Source organism: Schistocerca gregaria, chromosome 1, assembly GCF_023897955.1.
Source record: "Schistocerca gregaria isolate iqSchGreg1 chromosome 1, iqSchGreg1.2, whole genome shotgun sequence".
NCBI lineage: Eukaryota > Metazoa > Arthropoda > Insecta > Orthoptera > Acrididae > Schistocerca > Schistocerca gregaria.
In genome coordinates, this window is record NC_064920.1 from 66,371,048 (window position 1) to 66,382,444 (window position 11,397).

Here is an 11,397-nt window from a genome sequence, read left to right on the forward strand (position 1 = left end):
TCTAAATAAGAATCCATGCTTGTCTTTTCTTTCTCTTCTTTAGTCTCGCACTTTTCTGACAGCATCTTACACTAACAGAATCTTATTGCTTTCCATTTTGTTCAAATGAACTGAAATTGTATTACTGTTAGGAATTTGTTTAATTGTGGCATTATTATTGCTAATTGTGATTATTGATATGACTTTACTATGAATACTTTTTTCACAGACTTCACTAGATTAACAGAGTCATCTTCGTCCCTATTAGATAATATCTTTACAAATACCGAAAATGATGTTACTGAGGCACAAAACGTAAACTTAGGACTTTCAGACCACAACATGCTACCAACATGCATAAATTCTTTTGTACCTGAGGTGGTTAAGGACAAGTGGGAATATAAAAGGCACTTCTACCCAGAGAAGGGTAATATTTTTTCCAATCGTTAGCAAAAGAAACCTGGGAAGAAGTGTACTCAAAATCATCCACTGATGAATCATTCAATGCATTTTATATTACTTTCATGTCCATATTTGAGATGTATTTTACAAAAAAACTGACAAGAATTAATGTCATACCAAGAAACAGCAGCCAGTGGATAACACCTACTATCAGAGTATCCAGTCAAAAGATAAAACTTCTCAGTCAACTGAGAAAAGACAACCAAGATTATCACTTTGCAGAATATGTTAAGACATGTAAGAAAATTTATAAGAAAGTAATTAAAACAGCCAAGACAGTGCACAATGACAAAGTAATCATAGAGACGGCATACAAGTTGAAAGCAATATGGAATATAGTAAAAGAGGAAACAAACAAAAGTGTTAAATAGAGAAAGATGACATTGTATTAAAAGATGATTGAGGTATGTTGCTCAGAAATCGTACTCTAGAAAATTACATAAATGACTATTTCATAAATCCTCCAGTCAATCTGAGTAAAACTTTGCTAGTAATAGTAGTGCCATAGTTCAAAGAGAGCAAAGTGGTTATTCAATATTGCTGTGTCCCACAAATAAATTAGAAGTTCTTTAGATAATAAAAACAATTAAGAATAAAAAGTCCTCTGGAACTGACGAGGTACCAGGTACAGTCATAATAAAATGTGCTAGCATCATAGCAAAACCACTCCCACATATCCTAAACATATCATTAACAGAAGGGGCGTTCCTACAAAGATTAAAAATTTCAAAAATAAGACCATTGTATAAAAAGGGTAATATATATTATCATGTGGGAAACTATACCAGTAATTTCTTACCTGTATTTTCAAAAATAATAGAGACTGTCATGAAAAATATAATTAGAAATTACCTCAAAAAATTCAATCTCTTGTCTGTAAACCAACATGGTTTTCGCAAAGACATGAGTACAGAAACAGCAATTAACCAGTTCATCGAAAACATTGTAATAGTACTTGACAGTAATAACAGTACAGTAGGAATAAACTTGGACTTATCGAAGGCATCTTATCGGAACAGGGCAACCAAAAGCACAGGAAGACTTTAGTGCCATAAAACTGAATGACAACTGTACTAACAAACAATCAGAAATTGGAAATATTTTCAATAATCATTTTTTAAATGTTGTGGAGAAAATAGGATCTAGATCTCCACTAGAAGAGGCAAGGCTTCTAATAGAAGAGGCCATACCTGTGCAGTTTGAAACAACTGTATTTCCACCAACCTCTCCCTCTGAAATCAGTAAAATAATAAACTCACTGAAAAGTAAAAGCTCTTACGGCATTGATGGCATTTCCAGCAAGATACTTAAAGCTTGTTCCCCACAGATAAGTAGGATTCTCAGCCACGTATGTAATAGCTCTTTGGAGCAGGGTGTTTTCCCCGATAGACTGAAATATGCCTTTGTAAAACCATTGCATAAAAAGGGGGATACGTCGGATGTCAACAACTATCGCCCAATCTCTCTTCTGACAGCTCTATCAAAAATTTTTGAGAAAGTAATGTATTCAAGAGTAGCCCCCCATATTTGTAAAAATAAAGTACTAACAAAATGTCAGTTTGGTTTTCAGAAAGGCTTTTCAACAGAAAATGCTACATATGCTTTCACTGATCAAATATTAAATGCTCTGAACAACACCCATTGGTATTTTTTGTGATCTCTCAAAGGCCTTTGATTGTATAAATCATGGAATTCTTTTAAATAAGCTAAATCATTATGGTTTGAGGGGGGCAGTGCACAAATGGTTTAATTCATACTTAACTGGAATAATGCAGAAAGTTGAAATAAGTGGTTCATGTAATGTTAAAACAACAGCTGATTCCTCAAACTGGGGGGCTATCAAGTACGGGGTCCCACAGGGTTCGGTCTTAGGTCCTTTACTGTTCTTGATATACATTAATGACTTACCATTCCATATTGATGAAGATGCAAAGTTAGTTCTTTTTGCTGATGATACAAGTATAGTAATAACATCCAAAAACCAAGAACTAAGTGATGTAATTGTAAATGATGTTTTTCACAAAACTATTAAGTGGTTCTCAGCAAACGGACTCTCTTTAAATTTTGATAAAACACGGTATATACAGTTCCGTACAGTAAATGGCACAACTCCAGTAATAAATATAGACTTTGAACGGAAGTCTGTAGCTAAGCTAGAATTTTCAAAATTTTTAGGTGTGTCCATTGATGAGAGGTTAAACTGGAAGCAACATCTTGATGGTCTGCTGAAACGTCTGAGTTCAGCTACGTATGCTATTAGGGTTATTGTTTATTTTGGTGATAAGAATCTCAGTAAATTAGCTTACTATGCCTACTTTCATTTACTGCTTTCATAGGGCATCATATTCTGGGGTAATTCATCGTTGAGTAGAAAAGTATTCATTGCTCAAAAACGTGTAATCAGAATAATTGCTGGAGCCCACCCACGGTCATCCTGCAGACATCTGTTTAAGGATCTAGGGATCCTCACAGTAACCTCACAGTATATATATTCACTTATGAAATTTGTTCTTAATAATCCAACCCAGTTCAAAAGTAATAGCAGTGTGCATAGCTATAACACCAGGAGAAAGGATGATCTTCACTATGCAGGGTTAAATCTGACTTTGGCACAGAAAGGGGTAAATTATGCTGCCACAAAAGTCTTTGGTCATCTACCAAACAGCATCAAAAGCCTGACAGATAGTCAACCAACATTTAAAAATAATTAAAAGAATTTCTAGATGACAACTCCTTCTACTCATTGGCTGAATTTTTAGATATAAATTAAGGGAGGGAAATAAAACTTACTTAAACATTAGTGTCATGCAATATTTTGTGTAATGTAATATCGTGTACAGACATCTTTCATTACCCTGACACGTTCCACATCATTACGAAGTGTCGTATTCATGATCTATGGAACAAGTATTAATCTAATCTAATCTAATCTAATCTCTAACCATTCAATACAGTTGATCAATATATCTTGCTAGATAAACTAGAAGCTATAGGTATACGAGGAGTTGCATTAAAATGGTTTCAGTCATATCTCCACAATAGAAAACATGCAGACTGTACCAGTTGGAGCACCTCAGGGCAACATTCTAGAACCTCTCTTACTTCTTATATAAAATAATGACATCAAGATCTCATTCAGTGGTACGCACATAACTTTGTTTGCAGATGACACAAATATTGTTGTAGCAGACATAAAAAGGGTATTGCCAACATCTGCAACCAGGGCTTTTGAATACATACAAAACTGGTTAGAACAGCCTGTTCTGGATAACCTTAAATATTTCAAAAACTAATCTTATACATTACGGGAAAACCAAGTCTTATCATGATGTGAACCTCAAAATTCAAAATAAACAAATGAAAGCGTAGCTGCCACAAAATTCTTAGGTGTGTAAATTGATGAAAATTTAGACTGGAAAGCCCACATTCTCTACCTCACTAACAAGTTAAGCTCTGCTTGTTTTGCATTATGCACAATTAGTACTGTGTGTAATAGAGAGTATAGCAGAACTGTCTACTTTGCTTACATCCATTCTGCTATCACGTATGGCCTAACCCTCTGGGATCATAATAAGGCAAACATGAAATCTATCTTCACCTTACAAAAACGAGCTCTTAGAATAATTTCAAATAGTAAAAGGCTAACACCTTCCAAACAGTTATTTCAGCACCTAAATATTCTACCCTTACCATGCCTCTATATAAAAAAAAATGTTGTTAATATAAAAATGCACATTGATAATTATAAAACCAACTCAGATCTTCACTCGTACAATACAAGAATGTGCAATGACATCCACATAAAAAGAGTAAACAAGGCTTTAACACAAATACAAACCAACATTCAGGGTACTATTTTGTACAACAAACTTTCAACTTGTTGTTGTTGTTGTTGTGGTCTTCAGTGAAACTTGGACGATAACTAGTTCGGACAAGAAGAGAATAGAAGCTTTTGAAATGTGGTGCTACAGAAGAATGCTGAAGATTAGATTGGTAGATCACGTAACTAATGAGGAGGTATTGAATAGGATTGGGGAGAAGAGAAGTTTGTGGCACAACTTGACTAGAAGAAGGGATCGGTTAGTAGGACATGTTCTGAGGCACCAAGGGATCACAAATTTAGCCTTGGAGGGCAGCGTGGAGGGTAAAAATCGTAGAGGGAGACCAAGAGATGAATACACTAAGCAGATTCAGATGGATGTAGGTTGCAGTAGGTACTGGGAGATGAAGAAGCTTGCACAGGATAGAGTAGCATGGAGAGCTGCATCAAACCAGTCTCAGGACTGAAGACAACAACAACAACAACATATTTTACCCAAGAGGACGCCATCATCATTTACCATACAGTTAAGCTGCATGCCCTCGGGAAAAATAACGGCTGTAGTTTCCTCTTGCTTTCAACCGTTCGCAGTACCAGCACAGCGAGGCTGTTTTGGTTAGTGTTACAAGGCCAGATCAGTCAATCATCCAGACTGTTGCCCCTGCAACTACTGAAAAGGCTGCTGCCCCTCTTCAGGAATCACACGTTTGTCTGGCCTCTTAACAGATACCCCTCTGTTGTGGTTGCACCTACAGTATGGCTATCTGTATCGCTGAGGCACGCAAGCCTCCCCACCAACGGCAAGGTCCATGGTTCATAGGGGGAGGACTTTCAACTTAGCTAGAAGAAATTAAAACATTGTCTACATTCAAGGAAGAAATATTTAAATTCTTAATGTCTAACTGCTTTTGTAGTATAAATGAATATCTGCAGTAACCTTGTAGCCACTAACTACATTCATTTACTATATATTAATAGTACCATAAATCAAATGCTTGCCACAGCCTCAATGTTAATTTTTCTGAACAAAAGTGTTAAATCAATTATTTACTTGTAATGTATTTCATGTAAAAGATCCTTCTCATACTTTTATATTATTACAGTAATCAAAGTTGTATTGCCCAAAATATTGCGATGGGTACAATAAACCATTGTATTATGTAGGAAACTGTAATCTTATTTTTTGCTATACTATGTTCTTTCACAAAATCCATACAATGTACATTGTCACTGGATGAATAAACTAATACTACTGCTACTGCTGCTGCTACTACTACTACTACTACTACTACTACTACTACTACTACTACTACTACTACTTCTTTTGCTCCAGAAATGTGCTAAGATTATTGTAATTTATACTATTTCGCCACAATACGGCAAAAATTCTTTGTTATGTTGAAAATGGTGAGATTAATGCGCGAGATGTCACACGTCTGTATTAAAAGTTTCTTTCATTAAATAATAATTGTTTAATTTGTCATTTCTGCTTTCATTTCATCGTAACAATCATCAATCCCCAATTTATAAATCTTACAGATATTTTTACTACATTTTTTCTTACATTGCCTATGCGATACCCATGAAATTAAATTAAACTATTGTGAATTTTCTCGCGAGGCAAGAAGACAGTAATTTCCCTGAATTTATAGAAACCCAAATTAAACATTTTTCAGCACGGCACGAGTCTACCGACCTTCTCTTCAAACAATAAAAAAGGTAAAAAAGAGTAGAATTAACTACTACGGAGTGAAGTGATTTTTTTTATGTAGTTGATAATATTGTGCGCAATTTCTGAAAAAAAATTATTTTCATTATAGAGACTAAGAAAGTGGTGTGTGTGTACGTGTGAAATATTTAGGTTCATTCTACTTTTCATTTAGTAGATTCCTTTTAATAATTTATTTAATTATTATCTATTATTATTATTATTATTATTATTATTATTATTATTATTATTATTACAATGAGGAAGAGGGAAACGAGAACTTTGTGTCATAAGTAGGCATTGTGCTTCCTCACATTATGCAAATTACTGTACATCCACGTAACACACTGGTCTTTGATCCTCCAGGAGCATAATTTTGAGGTCATTTACATATCTGGAAGAGTAAACATTGTAGCAGATACACTATCATGATTACTATGAAGCTTTCTTGAATACTCTGAAATAATTGAACAAACCACTGACTATAGAGCACTATTAAAGGAAATTGCTGGTTTACAGAATGCAAACAATCATTGTCAGAAGATTACTTTTGCAAAATCTATTAGACAAACTGAACCAGCACGCGTGAGACTGAATGAGTCCTATTCTAAACATAGTTCTAATTCCAACACCTGGTGTGTTTGCGTGTATGAGGATGCATTAATCTCATATACACATAATGATTCACACCATTATTGTGCATCTAAGAATGGATAGAAAATTAACTTATACTGGTACTTTCCAAAAACGAAGAAACAAACACAATAACTACTAAAAACATGTTCTCTTTGTCAACAACAAAACCAGTCACTAAATTACGTCATATAGAATGACATCTTATTATACCAAGGAGTAGGTATTAAAATCCATGGAGAAGAAATAAGAACTTTGAGGTTCGCTGATGACATTGTAATTCTGTCAGAGACAGCAAAGGACGAGGATAATGGAATGTAGTAGAATTAAGTCAGGTGATGCTGAGGGAATTAGATTAGGAAATGAGACACTTAAAGTAGTAAAGGAGTTTTGCTATTTGGGGTGCAAAATAACTGATGATGGTCGAAGTAGAGAGGATATAAAATGTAGACTGGCAGTGGCAAGGAGAGCATTTCTGAAGCAGAAAAATTTGTTAACATCGAGTATAGATTTAAGTCTCAGAAAGTCGTTTCTGGAAGAATTTGTATGGAGTGTAGCCATGTATGGAAGTGAAAATAATAAATTCACTTAAGAATAAAAACTCACATGGAACTGATGGTATCTCCAATAGAATACTAAAATCTTGTCCACACCTGATAAGTCGAGTTCTAAGCCACATATGTAATAGCTCATTGAATCAGGGAATATTTCCTGACAGATTGAAATATGCCATAGTTAAACCCTTGTATAAAAAAGGTGACAAGACAGACGTCAACAATTATCATCCTATTTCACTTCTGACATCCTTCTCAAAAGTGTTTGAAAAAGTAATGTACTGAAGAGTAACTTTACACATTAGTGGGAATAACGTTTTAACAAAATGTCAGTTCGGTTTTCAGAAAGGTGTTTCAACAGATAGTGCTATACACGCTTTCACTGATCTAATTTTAAATGCTCTGGATAGTAGAACATCACCAATTGGGATTTTCTGTGATCTCCCTAAGGCTTTTGATTGTGTGGATCATGAAATCCTCTTAGATAAGCTGAAGTACTATGGAATGAATGGTTCAGTACACAGATGGTTCACTTCATATTTAACTGGTAGAATGCAGAAGGTTGAAACAGTAAACCCACATACTACACAAAGGGCAGCAGATTATTCAGACTGGGGATGTAATCAAGAATGGGGTACCACAGGGTTCTGTCTTGGGGCCTTCATTGTTTTTAATATATGTTAATGACTTGCCTAATTATATTCATGAAGATACAAACTTGGTTCTCTTTGCAGATGACACAAGTATTGTAATCAAGCCTAAAAAGCAAGAATCAGCTGAGGAAAATGCAAATAATGTTTTTCAAAGAGTTATTAGGTGGTTTTCCGCAAATGGACTTTCTTTGAACTTTGAAAAAACACTGTACATACAGTTCAGTACAGGGAAAGGCATAACACCGGAAATAAATATAGAGTGTGGGAGAAAATCTTTAGCTAAAGCAGATTGTTCAAAATTTCTGGGTGTCTGTATTGATCAGAATTTAAACTGGAAGACACACATTGACAATCTACTGAAACGATTGAGCTCAGCTACCTATGCTATTAGTGTCATTGCAAATTTTGGAGACAAGCACATCAGTAAGTTAGCTTACCATGCATATTTTCATTCGTTGCTTTCTTACGGAATCAGCTTTTGGGGCAATTCATCACTAAGAAAGAAGGTATTTATTGCACAAAAACGTGTTATCAGAATAATGTCTGGGGCTCATCCAAGATCATCTTGTAGACAATTATTTAAAGAATTAGGGATATTGCCAGTAGCTTCACAATATATATACAGCCTAATGAAATTTGTTGTTAGTAACCCAGATCACTTCAGAATTAATGGCACAGTCCACAGCTACAATACTAGGAGACAGGGTGACCTTCACTACCGTTCATTGAATTTGACCATGGCACAAAAGGGGATGAATTATACTGCCACAAAGATTTTTGGTCAATTGCCAAACAATATCAAAAGTCTGACAGACAACCAATCGGCATTCAAAAGTAAGTTAAGGGAATTCCTGAATGACAACTCCTTCTACTCCATAGATGAATTTTTAGACATAGGCCAAAGAAATACAGTAAGCATTAACAATTGTACCGTATATAAGACTAACAATGATTATTTGGGATAAATGAATCTTGTGTACTTTGACACATTCCACATCATTACGAAAGAATCGTGTTCATGATCCATGGAACAAGTAATATAACTAACTAACATGGATGATAAATAGTCTGGACAAGAAGAGAATAGAAGCTCCCGAAATGTGTTGCCACAGAAGAATGCTGAAGATTAGATGGGTAGATCACATAACTAATGAGGAGGTATTGAACAGAATTGGGGAGAAGAGAAGTTTGTGGCACAGCTTGACAAGAAGAAGGGACCAGTTGGTTGGACATGTTCTGATAGTTGGCAGTCCTGTTGTACTGCTGTCTGGCAACGTATCTAACTTTACCTCTCAAGCTTTGGAAACATTTCTGTGTTAATATGACATTAAACAGATATAAATCTCTTTTTTTTTCAATTGGAAGAAAATGGAATTCTTTGAACAGGTGGCAAACAGTCTTCCTTTGTATAAGACATAGTTCACTCCAGTCGATAAGTAAATCCAAAGAGAAGAATAATCAATAAATCCACTGCTGGGAGTATGCAGAGAAGAGTGTTCTTGGGAGGAAAAGATCAGGAAAGTATTAGTTACACAGACACACTAACAATCACACTTGTGTATATTGCAATACAATAGGAAGCTATGACAGGTACAAAAATATAAAGTAGGTGAGTACATTCTTTTAAGACCTTGCCCAAAGTCATCACTTCTGCCCAAGAAAAATTGTAAGTCACAACTTTTATATAATGGTCCTTACAGGATTGCAAAAATACACCATCCTGTAAATTGTCTTCTGCTTTATCCCAAAAGTGATAAAACAAAGGCATTATATTCCCATCAAGATTGGAAAGAGCATTTTCATTAGTAGTTGATCTTATTTTTGCATATAAAATATTTATGTTTAAGTGTATTTATTAAAGGTGATTTATAACTAGTTAACCCATAATGTCTGCAGGAATTATGTATCAAATAGGAAAGGGATGTGCCCTGATGACATTATGGAAAGATACTATTAAGTAGGGGCCAATATTAAGGTACTTAAGTAGTTGTAAGGATCATCCCTTATGAGGTCACTATTCTAGATGCAATAAGAATGTCAGGTGCTATGACTGCACAAATCTGCGTGTGTAAAACGTTATTAACGTTATTTGTGTCAAAGCTCTCGAGATATTGGAATGAGAGAGTAAGCAGGTTTTGAATCAGTACTGTACTTTCAGTTTTCATGAGCTATAAGTTGTGCTCAGTTTTAATCATTTATTTTATTCTGTTTCTTGTTTTATTCAAATTTTGCTTTTTATTAGGTCTGGCACTCTACAAAAATGGCTCTAAGCACTATGGGACTTAATCTGACACTCTACCCAGAAATTTAATTTTACCCAGTGGCAGACAATGTTGGCATGTCCTGTGTTATTATGTTACCTTCCCGCAACAACATTTGATGAGTCAGGCCAGGATCACAGATAGGAAGCCAATAAATAAGTGTAAGTAAATGTATCTATGTAAAATTAATGAACAAGGTTCCTAAAAGAAGATGTATGTATACGGTTATCAAGAAAACAAATTACCTTATTATGTTATATTAAAAAATCTTGAAATCTGTGTAGGAAATGCGAGAACATGGACCATAAATAATACAATGATAAACTGTGTTATAGTGAAACAGAACTTCAAAGGCTTACTGTAATAGTAAATATGATAGAAGACAGGACAGTGTTGGACACATACCAAGTGAACAATGATGGTAGAGTATGTTGTTACAGATGACAAACTGAAATGTTGTCTATGCACTTACCTTGAGATGGACTTAGTGACTTGTTGATTACTTGTGGTGTAATGCAGAATAATGGAAGCTCGACTCTGTGTGAGTTGCACCTGTGATCAAACATGTCACAAGCACTCAGACATGAATTAACTGCTGCTGTCGAAAAAGAGTCAGCCGTATACTGAGCTTGAGCTAACTGCTCTGCAAGTTGTGATTTCAGTTCAGATTGTTGGTGGCTCTACTTGGTGTGCCATCATTATTGACTTAAATTATGAATTGAACCTTCTGGATAGTTTAGCAGAGACACTTACATTCTGCATGCTATGGTATTAAGAAAAAAATATGACCTTGAGTAGATGACCAGTTGTGACAGTACAAAACAATGCACTAACACATAAACTGTAAAAATTCATATGTTTCTCACACTAAACCAGGATCCATTTAATACATACTGAGGTGACAAAAGTAGTGGGATGACAATATGCACATATACAAATGGCAGTAGGATTGTGTGCACAAGGTATAGAAGGGAAATGCCTTGGCAGAGCTGTCATTTGTACTCAAGTGATTAGAGATTTCTAAGTGATTATGGCTGCACAAAGGGAATTAACAGACAATGAATTTGGGGTGATAGTTGGAGCTAGACATATGGAACATTCCATTTTGGAAACTATTAGGCAATTCAATATTCCACAGCCCACAGTCTCAAGAGTGTGCCGAGAATACCACATTTCAGGCATTACCTCTTACGACCGACAATACAGTGGTTGACAGCCTTCACTTAATGACTAAGAACAGCAGTTTTTGCATAAAGTTGTCAGTGCTAACAGACAAACAACACTTCGTGAAACAACCACAGAAATCAATGAGGGATGTACAATGAAC